At 45.2% G+C, this 10,409-nt stretch overlaps 3 non-coding genes across 3 annotated transcripts in view; all 3 read right to left on the bottom strand.

Annotated features, from left to right (window-relative positions):
* LOC143206473 (large subunit ribosomal RNA) overlaps positions 1-1,344 on the bottom strand; it is a 4,098-nt gene extending 2,754 nt beyond the window's left edge. The window contains exon 1 of the ribosomal RNA XR_013008432.1: positions 1-1,344. This exon is cut by the window's left edge and continues 2,754 nt beyond it. This is a non-coding gene — a ribosomal RNA (large subunit ribosomal RNA).
* A 419-nt stretch (positions 1,345-1,763) lies between these two features.
* On the bottom strand, positions 1,764-1,918 carry LOC143206471 (5.8S ribosomal RNA). The gene has a single exon (XR_013008430.1). It is a non-coding gene; the product is annotated as a 5.8S ribosomal RNA (ribosomal RNA).
* A 708-nt stretch (positions 1,919-2,626) lies between these two features.
* On the bottom strand, positions 2,627-4,615 carry LOC143206472 (small subunit ribosomal RNA). The gene has a single exon (XR_013008431.1). It is a non-coding gene; the product is annotated as a small subunit ribosomal RNA (ribosomal RNA).
* Between the last annotated feature and the right edge of the window lie 5,794 nt (positions 4,616-10,409).

Genomic DNA, 10,409 nt, shown 5'->3' on the forward strand with positions numbered 1-10,409 from the left:
CTCACCCATTTAAAGTTTGAGAATAGGTTGAGGTCGTTTCGACCCCAATGCCTCTAATCATTCGCTTTACCGGATGAGACTCGTACGCTACGAGCGCCAGCTATCCTGAGGGAAACTTCGGAGGGAACCAGCTACTAGATGGTTCGATTAGTCTTTCGCCCCTATACCCAGTTCCGACGATCGATTTGCACGTCAGAATCGCTACGGACCTCCATCAGGGTTTCCCCTGACTTCGTCCTGACCAGGCATAGTTCACCATCTTTCGGGTCCCAGCGTGTACGCTCTTGGTGCGCCTCTTCTCGCGATGAGAACGAGACGCCCCGGGAATGCGAAGCGGCCACTTTTAAGGGTAAACCGCCCATCTTCCCTGAGTTCGTGCGAGACGAACTTTCACTTTCATTACGCCTTTAGGTTTAGTGATTCCCAATGACTCGCGCACATGCTAGACTCCTTGGTCCGTGTTTCAAGACGGGTCCTGAAAGTACCCAAAGCTATAGCGTCGCCGATCGGTCTAGGTCTGTTCGAGAACCTCGTCGCCAACAGTCATCAGAGGTCGGAAACGGCACCGGGTCCGATTACCGACGTGCATCTGACGCGCTTGCGACGAGCCGAACGCTAACGAGTAGCGGCCTTAAACCATTCGGTATACCGTCGAGCGAGTCGACCGCGAACACGAGGGTCCGTAAACGAAAACGGCGCGAACCGCAGTCTACGGTCTCCACCTCGAGCCTTAAGCCGACGCCCAACGGATCGCGACGTCCTACAAGGAGAAAAGTGCACGCGTTCGTCGCCGGATCGACGTACGAAAGGCGCGCGCAACGCCGAAACGTCACGTGTCACGCGATCGCACGCCGCCTACTACGAGCCGCGAATGAATTTCTCCCTTCGACCTTTCGGGTTTCTCAGGTTTACCCCTAAACGGTTTCACGTACTCTTGAACTCTCTCTTCAAAGTGCTTTTCAACTTTCCCTCACGGTACTTGTTCGCTATCGGTCTCGTGGTTATATTTAGCCTTAGATGGAGTTTACCACCCGCTTAGGGCTGCACTCTCAAGCAACCCGACTCTAAGGAGAGATCCTCTCGCCGTCAGTCACGGTCGCTACGGGCCTGGCACCCTCTATGGGCTGTTGCCCCGTTCAAGATGGACTTGGACGCGCGACGTAACGTCGAGATAATGGACCCTCCCGAACACCACATTTCCCGGCGCCCGATGTCGGTCGCGGGATTCGGTGCTGGGCTAATCCCTGTTCGCTCGCAGCTACTAAGGGAATCCTAGTTAGTTTCTTTTCCTCCGCTTAGTAATATGCTTAAATTCAGCGGGTAGTCTCACCTGCTCTGAGGTCGCTAGTTTAATATGCGTGGCGCTCGTAATCATCATAATAATGAAGATTAGGAGCCAATACGAAATATAAAAGTTTAGAATGGAAAAGACGCGCCGTCGAAAAACGGTGTTTTCTCCCTCGTATTCGAGAGACAACGCACCTACGATCCGACGTCGATTAAAAACTAATTTTATCGGATACGACGATCGTATTAATGGTGCGCGCTACGTTTATCACAAAAACGTGCGAACGACCGTTTTAAACACGTCTCATCCCTTTCATATTCGTACGACCCGTACGAGAGAGTTAGGTCACACGTACGGGTCCGCTGTCACGTTTTAGAACGTCGCGATCGAATCGCGCTTATACGCTCAGCACGCTCAGACATTTCTCGTCGATCGCGAAGATCAAAGAAAATCCGAGCAGTCTTGAAATGAGATACGACCCTCAGCCAGGAGTGGTCCGGGTATGAGATCCCAGGACCGCAATGTGCGTTCGAAATGTCGATGTTCATGTGTCCTGCAGTTCACAAGTTGACGCGCAATTAGCTGCGTTCTTCATCGACCCACGAGCCAAGTGATCCACCGTTTAGGGTAATCTTTTTTTAAGTTAGGTTTTAAACGCATATCGAAACGTTTCTATTATAAGACGACGACGACGACGACGACGCGCGCTCACGTCATAGACAGCGCTTGCGCCCCTTTCGCAGCCGCCGTCGACTTTAAAACGCTCTTACGGTTTATTTTCGTCTTCTCCACTACACACAACGAGAGGAGCGGAGACAGACTACTCGAAATGGTGACGTTCGTTGTAAATTTTCGTCGTCTCACCTCGTACGACAACAAAAGAGCATACGCTGATCATAGTTTGGCAATATTTTCGTAAACTAAATCTCACCCTTTTGGAATGAAACAAACGAAGGGTGATAAGATTTTCGTAAACTAATCACATTACCGATCATCGTATATGTTCGTCGATATGAGGATCGAAACGTCGATTAGAAATATAATTGGCAAAATCGTTTTATTTTGCGCTCGATTTGTCCATTTATAACGAAATCCGTCGTAGGCCGACGATTATTACTCGTCGTCCTATATAACAACATCTTCATCGTATATATCTCCGCTTTCGGGCGTACATCTTTTAAAACCATATATTATAGGTACCCGAAAACAGCTACGTTGACGACGTCGAAATTCGATCGGAACTTCCGAACTTCGTAGATGGCTCTTTAACGTTCGACAATGATTTTTACAGACTTGTACGTTTACCTATTATATATATATAGGCATAACAACACACTGTAATGATCCTTCCGCAGGTTCACCTACGGAAACCTTGTTACGACTTTTACTTCCTCTAAATGATCAAGTTTGGTCATCTTTTCCTACACATCGACGACGCCGAAACGCCATCGCGTGTCGATCCGAAGACCTCACTAAATCATTCAATCGGTAGTAGCGACGGGCGGTGTGTACAAAGGGCAGGGACGTAATCAACGCGAGCTTATGACTCGCGCTTACTGGGAATTCCTCGTTCATGGGGAACAATTGCAAGCCCCAATCCCTAGCACGAAGGAGGTTCAGCGGGTTACCCGGGCCGCTCGGCCAGGGAAGACACGCTGATTCCTTCAGTGTAGCGCGCGTGCGGCCCAGAACATCTAAGGGCATCACAGACCTGTTATTGCTCAATCTCGTGCGGCTAGAAGCCGCCTGTCCCTCTAAGAAGAATAGTTTGTACGCCGACAGTAAAAACCGCGCACGAACCGCGAAACCCGAAAGCAACGCGGCCGGCGGGCCTTTAGGATGTCAAAAAGCGCCTAGTTAGCAGGCTAGAGTCTCGTTCGTTATCGGAATTAACCAGACAAATCGCTCCACCAACTAAGAACGGCCATGCACCACCACCCACCGAATCAAGAAAGAGCTCTCAATCTGTCAATCCTTCCGGTGTCCGGGCCTGGTGAGGTTTCCCGTGTTGAGTCAAATTAAGCCGCAGGCTCCACTCCTGGTGGTGCCCTTCCGTCAATTCCTTTAAGTTTCAGCTTTGCAACCATACTTCCCCCGGAACCCAAAAGCTTTGGTTTCCCGGAAGCTGCCCGTCGAGTCATATTAGGGAACGTCGACGGATCGCTAGCTGGCATCGTTTAAGGTTAGAACTAGGGCGGTATCTGATCGCCTTCGAACCTCTAACTTTCGTTCTTGATCAATGAAAGCGTTTTTGGCAAATGCTTTCGCTTCTGTTCGTCTTGCGACGATCCAAGAATTTCACCTCTAACGTCGCAATACGAATGCCCCCATCCGTTCCTATTAATCATTACCTCGGGGTTCCGAAAACCAACAAAATAGAACCGAGGTCCTATTCCATTATTCCATGCATACAGTATTCAGGCGAAATTTTAGCCTGCTTTGAGCACTCTAATTTGTTCAAAGTAAACGTGCCGGCCCACCTCGACACTCAGTAAAGAGCACCGCGGCAGGATTGAGTTGGGCCGTCGTAACCACGACGCGCACAACACGCACGCCGAAACGCACGCGCGACGGCGACGCGACACGACTAAGCCCACCGGCAGGACGTCTCGCGAAAAACACGCCAGTTAACACCGCGAACGATGAACCGGCGGCGCGAGACACAAATTCGACTACGAGCTTTTTAACCGCAACAACTTTAATATACGCTATTGGAGCTGGAATTACCGCGGCTGCTGGCACCAGACTGGCCCTCCAATTGATCCTCGTTAAAGGGTTTAGAGTGTACTCATTCCGATTACGGGGCCTCGGATGAGTCCCGTATCGTTATTTTTCGTCACTACCTCCCCGTGCCGGGAGTGGGTAATTTGCGCGCCTGCTGCCTTCCTTGGATGTGGTAGCCGTTTCTCAGGCTCCCTCTCCGGAATCGAACCCTGATTCCCCGTTACCCGTTACGACCATGGTAGGCGCAGAACCTACCATCGACAGTTGATAAGGCAGACATTTGAAAGATGTGTCGCCGGTGCGAGACCGTGCGATCAGCTTAAAGTTATTCAGAGTCACCAAGTTGTACGATGACGAGCGCGAACCCGAAACCGATTGGTTTTGATCTAATAAAAGCACTCCTTCCATCTCTGGTCGGAGCTCTGTTTGCATGTATTAGCTCTAGAATTACCACAGTTATCCAAGTAATTGTGGGTACGATCTAAGGAACCATAACTGATTTAATGAGCCTTTCGCGGTTTCACCTTAATTCGGTATGTACTGAGACATGCATGGCTTAATCTTTGAGACAAGCATATGACTACTGGCAGGATCAACCAGGGAACTGTTCTTATTATTTTATCGACACGAAGCAGATAAAACAAATACAGACACAGTTTATTTTATAAGTTTGACTTATAAAGAAACGTGTGCGTAAGACGACGATATATAATATATATCGACGACTAATAAAAAGGAGGTGCATGATAGCGCGCCTAGACGACGGAAAAACCGGTCCGAGGCGCCACGCTCTTACATTTTAATATTAGTTGTCTAATAAAACAAAACGATATCATCATCTTAGACACATCTTTTGTTTTTTTTATACACAACCGATCGACTAGGCACCCAATTATCTCGATTATCGACGACGATCGTCGACTACGTCGAAAATTGGATGCCGCAAAATATCGTTCGGCGTTTATAAGACCTCGAAAAACATTCTCTCCGAACCCTTCGCTAGATAGAAATATATAAAGCGACAAGGAAACCTCGTACGAGAAACGTTTCGTGATTTTTTATTTTATTCTCGCTCGGAGAGCAGAGAGCTATCGCAAAATGTGTTGCTGTTTTATGAACGTTCCGATGAAAAACCGATACGTCCATAAAAATAATAATTCCAATCGCATATGAATCGTGGATCATCTTCTTCTAACGAAGCCGAATGTTCCCGCCGAATTCGCGATCTCGCAGTGATACCGTCGTCGTCGTCGTACGCTTCCCGATATATCGAAAAAAACCGACCAGGAAGAACAACGAAACGACGATACAAAATCGCGAGAGCGTTACGAATATATAATAACACGACGAAATACGCTTTTTATTTAGATAAATAAAAAAATACGGTTCGGATCTTATATATTAACATATAATATGTAATACCACCTTCGCTGATCAAAAGCCACTCGGTAAAAGTGTCACAGCGCCGGTCGACCCGACCCGTCGTATCCGTCTCTCGTATCGCCCCACGTAGAAGCGCACACGATTTAAGCGCGGGTCTCTCGCCAGCTATCGGAAATGTATGGGTGTTTTAGAACAGATCGTTTATACGGACGTTGCGCAAATTTTTCGTTTTTACGTCTGCCCGTTCTCGTTATTATCGGAATGTTCCGATGAATAAACTTTAGCTTTAGACAACGTGAACTTCTAAAGCAATAATTTTAACCTCTCGTGTTAATACGTCCTCAGGCCGTTTCTAGACTGCCGATCACGTTCTTTAAAAGTCGGAAAATTCCGATCCATAAAATTATGCTAGTAGAATGTAAAGATCCTTCATAGGATGGATACTGTCACATATCGATACGGCGATCGGAGTAAAACTGTTCTCACGTATTTCAGGACATTTTAGGTTGTTACGTCGGCCCGTTCGTTATTATCGGTATATACCTATGAATAAATGTTTTGCTTGTAGAACGTAAGATTCCAAAAGAATGATTCGCCGAAACGATGGTGCACCCTTACGATCGGATATTTGCCGCTTATTGGCCATTTTCTATAATTCATCCGTTAGATATCGTTTATCGACTACGGATAAGGTTTTCCGATATCAGAATGTTCCTAAGGATGATTCGAAAGTGATTTGAACGAAGAATTTGATAGAATGAATCCTTTATTTATCCATTGAGTACAGGGTACGGAGTGTCTGCGGGGTCAGCTAATATATTATATTTCTCTCTCGACGTAATGGTAACTCGAAGTCCGAACCGCGCTCATGAAGCTCGGTTTCAATCCAATCCATGTTGGTCGGTTCCTCGAGAGGAACGCCGTATCTTCGCGGTCGACCGCCTAATGAATCAGGTGGTAAAAGTCCAAGCCCAGCGCGGCAACGGCAGGCGCGTTCAACGTTTTAACTGCCAATTCTACGGTCATTCATCGGCCAACTGTAAAGCCACTCCGGCCTACGTCAAGTCCCAAAGACAGAAATTCCCCGCCGAAATGCACCAACTGTTGAGAACCATACACCGCAAATTACTCGGGATGCAAGTGCCGACCTACTCCAAAAACAACCAAACCCAAAAGACCAATTCCTCCCCCCACTCATGTACGGGGAACTCAAGATAACAGTCGTCTGGCTGGTCTGGATTCCACTAGAACACGAACCCGATCTCCATTGGCGAAATACTCTTCGGAACATATTCAGATGACCAAGGAGATTTTCAGGCCATTTTCAACGCCATCAACCACACAGCTATTGGAAGAATTACTATCGGCCGGGATAATAGATGAGTTGGAACTTGGGCTTATTGCTCCAAGCGAACCAACTCACTACTCCTCCAATCGACCGACAATAATTGACTTTTTTATCTATCAAAATTCGAATCAAGCCTCTGACCTGCAAGTACTCCAAGATATCGATTCTGACCACAGGCCTATCCTCCTCACCCACCATCAGCGATTTTCCACTGAGTTCCACTGTCCCCAAGCAAGGTCAACCTAGTAAACGAAAAAAAAAGTATCTTCTCTTTGACGATCCTCATTATATTAGGACGATAGTTCCATTCTAAATTCTTGATTAATTACAGTTCCTATTTGTTCATTTCGAGACGTTCCCGTGATTAATACTTATCGTGTAGAAATTAGCCACAATCCACAATTAGCCACAGTTAGGAAAAATAAATTAATTATCATATAGTCATAAACGTAATAAAAATGAATACACATATTTTCGAAGTCACTCCAGAAATACTTTACCTTATTTTTAAATAACAATCTCGGGCCGTACCATTTTTACAAAACTTATTCTATATACTTACTATATAACAGATTATAATGATATAATATAATTCAATACAATAACTACAATATATATATATATATATCTGAAAATTCTGTTTTTATAAAATGTCAGCTACTGTTTAACATTTCATTTTTTAAAATTTATATCCAATTGTGGTTCTGAAAAGAACCGATTTTGCAGGTAAGTAGTATATTGAAACACACATAGGTATGTGAATTAATTTACTTAGAACTGGTATATTTGGTGACTGCTTTGGTACCTTCGCTAACGGCGTGCTTAGCCAACTCACCGGGTAACAATAACCTAACGGCGGTTTGGATTTCTCTGCTCGTGATGGTCGATCTTTTATTGTAATGGGCGAGGCGCGACGCTTCGGCGGCTATCCTTTCGAATATATCGTTCACGAAAGAATTCATGATCGACATGGCCTTGCTGGAGATACCCGTATCGGGATGAACCTGCTTTAAAACTTTGTATATGTAAATCGCATAGCTTTCCTTCCTCCTGCGCTTCTTTTTCTTGTCGCTCTTAGAGATATTTTTCTGGGCTTTTCCGGCTTTCTTGGCCGCCTTACCGCTTGTCTTCGGTGGCATTTCGAAATAAAAATCCCGACGTCTCACGTACCTCAAAGAGTACTTAACTAAAAAAATGCCTTTAATTCTAGAACTTATAACATTCGAAGGAACACTTCTAAGCCCCGCCCATAGCCCGAGTTAGAGTCTGATTGGTCGCGTATGATATAACGAGTTTGGCTCGCGGACAAAATTCCAGGCCGATCTGTAAGAAATTTCCAGTACCGTTTTTGATTTAAAGGTGAGCAGTATCTAACAACGATCGAGATTAACATGTCCGGACGTGGTAAAGGCGGAAAAGTGAAGGGAAAGGCGAAGTCTCGTTCCAATCGTGCGGGATTACAATTTCCTGTCGGTCGTATTCACCGACTTCTAAGGAAAGGAAATTATGCCGAACGCGTAGGGGCCGGTGCTCCCGTTTACTTAGCTGCCGTAATGGAATATCTGGCGGCCGAAGTTCTCGAGTTGGCGGGTAACGCCGCTAGAGACAACAAGAAAACAAGGATTATCCCTAGGCATTTACAATTGGCCATCAGAAACGACGAGGAATTGAATAAACTGTTATCTGGCGTTACTATTGCCCAGGGCGGCGTCTTGCCTAACATTCAAGCAGTATTATTGCCTAAAAAGACAGACAGCAAAACCAAATAGATAACGCAAACCGTTTAAAGTTTTGCATACGCCCTTTAATATCGGTCCTTTTCAGGGCCAACAAAATCGTATAAAAAAGAAGTTAGAATACGCGTTCTTATTAAAGAATAAATATTAACTAGAAAATTTATAAATAATCTGATCTGTACTGAATATTCCTTTATTACTGTTTTAGAGTATCGATCGATCGGTTCCCTAATTAGTTACGGCTCTATCTAGAAAATAATCATTTAAGTAATAATAAGATAATAAATAAATTATATAAATATTCTTTCTTTTATAAAGTTATATTGTGGTTCTGAAAAGAACCGTTTTTTTTTCTATTAAAAAAATACGGTCTTGGACGAACGTATTTTTTAGGGAAGTCGTAGCACGTCCAGGAGTGTCGGGATATTTGTAATTTTCAACTCCGTGTCTTCTTGATCTGACGATGAAATGTGTCGCCTGTTTAATATATCGTCATACGTAGTAGAAATAGTTTTATTTCTTTTTCTTTGGTGATACTGGTTTTTTAGTTTTCGCACCTTCACCAGCGGCAACACGAACAGTTGAGGTCGTCGTCTTAGCACTTTTCGGTTTAGGCGCCTTGGGCTTTTTCGTAGGTCCGGCTTTATTAGATTTTTTCGCTTTGGAAGGCGATTTCGGGGATCTTGCGGCCGTGTTGCTTTTTGCTGCTTTCGAAGATGAACTATTAGCGGCGGCATTGGAAGCGGACGTAGTCGTGGCGGCGGTAGATTTCTTTCCTGTTTTCTTTTCGACGGCTTTTTTGGCAGAAGCTTTTTTCTCGGCCAAAGTTGCAGATTCACCTTTCTTACTTTTAGCTGTGGTTTTCTTAGTTGAGGCGGAGGCGGCGGTCGTCTTTTTTTCCGTTTTCTCTGAGGTTTTTTTGGCAGACGCTTTTTTACCACCGGCTGTCGTAGCTGTCGCGGCACCTCCTACTGGTTTTCGTTTATTTTTCTGTCCGGTTTTGGCAGTGGCCGTTTTTCTTTTCTTCGTACCTGCGGCTGTCGTACCTCCTGCTTTACGTGCCGAAGCCGCTAATTTAAATGATCCGGAAGCTCCTTTGCCCTTCGTTTGTACCAAAACACCCGAAGCGATCCACGTCTTTATATATTTCTTTATAAAGGGCGATAATTTGTCAGCATCCACTTTGTAATTGGCCGCTATGTATTTTTTAATAGCTCTGAAGGAAGTTCCGCCTTTCTCTTTCAATCCTTTAATTGCACTCGTTACCATATCAGCGATCGGAGGATGACTAACTTTCGATTTAGAACTCTTCGCCTTGCTCGAAGTGGATTTTTCTTTCTTCCCTCCTGCAGACGAACCTGCGCTACCGGCTGTAGCTGATGCGGCTCCCGTAGCCGACACCGAAGATGAATTCGACCCGGCCGGTGTGCCTGTTGACGATGCGTTAACAACGGCGGCGGAATTTCCTCCACTCCCTTGATTCGACGAAGGAGAAACCGCTTGTCCGCTAATATCGACGTCCGACATTCTGATATAATTTCTTAATTTTCTTATAAGAACGTTCTAATCACGATTCGTTTGACAAAGTTACGTACGTGCGTATGCTTCTCGTTCGCGTATTTTAACTGTCTGGCGGTCGCTCTCATTTAATGCGTACCCTATATGATATGAGCCGAACGGAGGACTGAACGGTCGAGCGCGAACGACGTTCCATATTCCGGCTTCGTCGAAACGTTCATCGAGCTTGGAACCGTTTACTTATTTCTCATATTAAATACATAAATCCTTTAGAATATCATACGATTTATGTTCGAGGCGTTAAAAGATAAAACGTAGTAGAAGTAGCAAACTTTACCAATAAATTTTACGTTGACTATCGTCTTAGAAGGAAGCACAAAATCAAGCGTTGCTCTCGATTCCGTCGAAACTA

This window comes from Rhynchophorus ferrugineus, unplaced genomic scaffold (genome assembly GCF_030347505.1).
Source record: "Rhynchophorus ferrugineus isolate W39M unplaced genomic scaffold, kcgeb_rfMv2 rfM714, whole genome shotgun sequence".
Classification (NCBI taxonomy): domain Eukaryota; kingdom Metazoa; phylum Arthropoda; class Insecta; order Coleoptera; family Curculionidae; genus Rhynchophorus; species Rhynchophorus ferrugineus.